The 3,937-nt window shown below is 35.3% G+C and overlaps 1 non-coding gene across 1 annotated transcript; it reads left to right on the plus strand.

Moving 5' to 3' along the window:
- Positions 1-3,374: 3,374 nt before the first annotated feature.
- On the plus strand, positions 3,375-3,481 carry LOC135276409 (U6 spliceosomal RNA). Its single transcript, XR_010343953.1, has one exon. It is a non-coding gene; the product is annotated as a U6 spliceosomal RNA (small nuclear RNA).
- The last annotated feature ends 456 nt before the right edge of the window (positions 3,482-3,937 follow it).

A 3,937-nucleotide genomic window follows, 5' to 3' on the forward strand; every position in this document is an offset into this window, starting at 1 on the left:
TGTGAGCAATTGAATGTTTTGAACTCTGTAAAAAAATGTGTAAATAGAGATGATTAATAGGTATCTATCCTGCCTCAAATGCTTAAAAAATAGTATTAATTACCACATTTAACATTTATTTTTCTATTTGAAAACAGTCTTTCTTGTGCTGGTCAGGTAATTTCCATCTAGGGGGTATAATTCAAATCATCATTTCTGCACCAAGTCCACTTTCCTTAACAATTCAAAGGCTCACTCCTACCACAAGCTATTAAAGTAGGAAATAAAAGAGGGATTAGCTCATTGTGATCTGGAAAGGATTTTGTTTGCCACAGCCTCTCAAATGCCACACTCATGGCAATTAGATGTTTTGTTTTAGGAAATGTGATTATCTGCTTGTGAATAAATCTGAATAACAAATAAGTAAACAATGTGGTAATAGACTCAAATGAAATAGTACACAATGCCCATCTCTTTTTCCCCTAGAAGCTCTAACATAGCTCCTAGAAATTAATTTCACTCTTTGGCTGTGTATCTGAAAAGAACTTCCAGAATATACTTCATGCTTGGAGGAAACAATATGTGAAAATCTACATATGGAGCCTGAGCTGGCAGTGAGCCGACCGCATTCACTCCACTGACAGGGACCTAACACCTTTCAGAATCTCATGGAATGCTTATGTCTTAGAGCTTGAGATGGAGCAGGGACCTTCTTATGGGCCTGCCAGGTATCCTCCGACCAGGCACAGAAACAAAGATCTTGAGTTCCTCCAAGGGAAATTGCAGGAACCTAGCTAGCCCTAGGAAGTAAATGAGCAACTTGATAACCAAGAAGGTAATAGTAACTTAAAACAATATCCAAGGAAGTTAGAGTCAGGAAATGTTTTGTTCTCTATAAAAACTGAGGACAACATCTTAACACATTTCCTTGAGTTGTTTTTTAGAAACCCAGACCCTGACCAAATTGGTCCCCTGGCATGGAGACTTCAAATAAGGAGGAATGGAGGACTAAACTCTGACCACCATTCTTTGTTATAAATTTCTTCCTAAGGGACCTGAAGGAAGCACACGAACCCACGAGCCAGAATTATTCTTTTCTGCTGATCCCAAATTTTAGACAAAGCATCACCTCTTTCACCAATCACAAATCAGAAAATCTCTGTATCTACCTATGAGCTGTTCTTCTCTACCCCTTGGAGATGTCCTGACTTTTCAGGTCAAACCGGCGTGTAGCCTTCACTTCTTGATTTATGATTTTGCCTGTAAACTCTGTATCTCTACCTTTTAAAATCTCCACATGAAAGCCATTTGGGAGGTTGGGACTTAAGCATTAGCTGCCTGATCCTCCTTGTTTGATGGCCTGAAAAATAAAAGACTTCTTTTCTTCCACTGCAAACCCCAGTGTGGATATCTGGTTTTAGTGTATTGGGCAAACAGACTCCAGTTCAATTTGATAACAAACTTTGTCAACAAGAATCCCATTGCTTCCTGTATATTTGTAAAAATACCAAGTTTAATATTTGATAATAATTTATAATGTGGATTATTTCTATAAGTAATTGTAATAATGTAAAAAATCTATAAGTAATTGTAATAATGTAAAAAATAAATGTAAAAAATCTTATCAAAGATACAGTCTTTTACCTAACATAAACATAAACAAACTCCCAGTTATGTATCAGATTAAAAAAATAGAATTTGACAAACTATTTTTCTAACTTCATTTTAACAGTAAAAGAATTGTGTTTCTCAGATTTTGGGAAGGGGTTGTTACATTTCTGTAGTTTTGAATCTAAAGATAATGGGGAATAAATTAGTATTATACCACATCATTTTTTTAATGATAATCCTGGTTTACCAACAAATAGTTAAATGTATTCTGAATACTTTGTTTAAGAAGGCAAGAACATAAGCAAAGTATTTTTAAAAGATAACACAAATATTTTAAAATATAATAAATTTCAAAACTTTTAAGGACACTTCAGTAATCTCTTACACAGTATTCAAAAAGACATTTATTCTCTTAGAAATAGCAGTGGCACAGTAATGATCATTTAGCTCAAACCCCTAAGTTTTTTTAGATTCAGGAATTTAGTAACATGGTTACTTAACCTTACACTGATAAAGGGTTTTGAATGCGCAATTACGTCTAGGATTGTAGATTCTGAAGTACAACTTATTTTCAGTACATAAGGTAGTATAGGCAAGATTCTCCTTTTTATCACATCTTAAGAACACTTACAAACTTAAAGTCTTAACTAATAAATGAGCAAAGAAAAATAATGAAAAACTTACAATCGTATCATCAAAATTTTAAGTAAAGCCCAAAAAATAAACTTATAAGAGCTTTTATTATATGTCAGGAACTATGACAGATACATTTGTTTCACTTGTCAGTTTCAGTATCATTATCCACATTTTCAGAGATGTAAAAAACCCTCTAACACTGAAGGGTTCTGATTTTTCCAAGGTCATTCCTTTCTCAAGTGGTATACCTGAAATTTGTACCCATGTCTTTCAGATATACTCTGTATGATTGCCAAGACCATATTAATGACAATCAGGTCATGCTGACTAGTTATGAAAATATGAACAATCCATCAGACATTAATTTCACAAATTTGCACCACTTTTTCTAAGTGAATGACTTCCATTGTAGGTAAAAACTTCCCATATAATATTTGTGAATAATGAGTTAGTTATCCCTCCAGGAAGTTCCCCTAAGGACTTGAGAGTGCCATTTTGAATAGATTTCCACAGTTATCACTTACAGGTTGAATCAATTAAATATTGAGTTCCCTTAACACTTGAAGGCTTCATAACCACTCCTAAGTTCCGAATCACCCATAGTTTCAGGAGGAATTAAAGTTAATAATGGTATGAAAGTACCATCCCAAAAGTGGATATAGATTCTTGAAAAGAAAGTGATGTTTACAATTTCAAGAATCCCCTATGTGGGACTTATATTTGTCCAGCGATACTAATTGACAATGTTCCTTACAGAGTGTCCCCACCATCTGCTCTAGTTCCTACTTCATTCTGAATAGCTGAGTCTAATTCTTGTTCTTGGAGAAACTGCTAGAGGCAATTTGGCCATTTTTTCTGGTTCTCCAAGACCACCACCTGCTCCATGGAGCAACAGAGATACAGCTGTAAGCATGGGCATGGGAAAGATAACCTGAACTATTGACAAATGCTGTATAAGGGAGCTGTGGGAGATTGAGCCTTCCTCTACTATTTCCAGTTGGTATGGGTAAGAAGAATGGTGATCAAATCATCTTCAGAAGCCTCTCAGGAGAATAGAAAACCAACCAGTTTGGAGTTAAAACAGAGCATTTTCTTTCACAAGGAAACTAACAGGGCAATTCTGAAAGGCAAAATATCATTCATAACTCATGCTCACTTTGGCAGCACATATACTAAAACTGGAACAATACTGATAAAATTAACATGGCTCCTGTGCAAGGATGACACACATACTCAGAAAGCATTCCACATTTTCACTATGACAGGATCAAATCTGCACATATCAATATTAACCTTGAAAGTAAATGGGCTAAATGCCCAAATTAAAGGGCACAGAGTGGCAAGCTGGATTAAAAAAAGCAAGACCCAATGGTATGCTGTTTTTAAGAAACCATCTCATATGTAATGACACCCATAAGCTCACAGTAAAGAGATGGAGAAAAATCTACCAAGCAATTTGAAAACACAACAAAGCAGGAGATGCTATTCCAATTTCAGGTTAAACAGATTTTAAACTAACAAAGATAAAAAAGACACAGAAGGGCATTACTTAATAGTAAAGGGTTCAATTCAGCAAGATAACCTAACTATTGTAATCATATAGGCCCTCAACCCAGGAACCCCAAGTTCAAAAACCAAGTTTCTAGAGACCTAACAAAGAGATTTAAATTTCCAGACTCAGCACCCACTGACAGTATCAGACAGATCCTCA

The sequence above is a fragment of the Aotus nancymaae genome, unplaced genomic scaffold (assembly GCF_030222135.1).
Source record: "Aotus nancymaae isolate 86718 unplaced genomic scaffold, 86718_ANA_hifiasm-v0.15.2.pri h1tg000022l_1, whole genome shotgun sequence".
NCBI lineage: Eukaryota > Metazoa > Chordata > Mammalia > Primates > Aotidae > Aotus > Aotus nancymaae.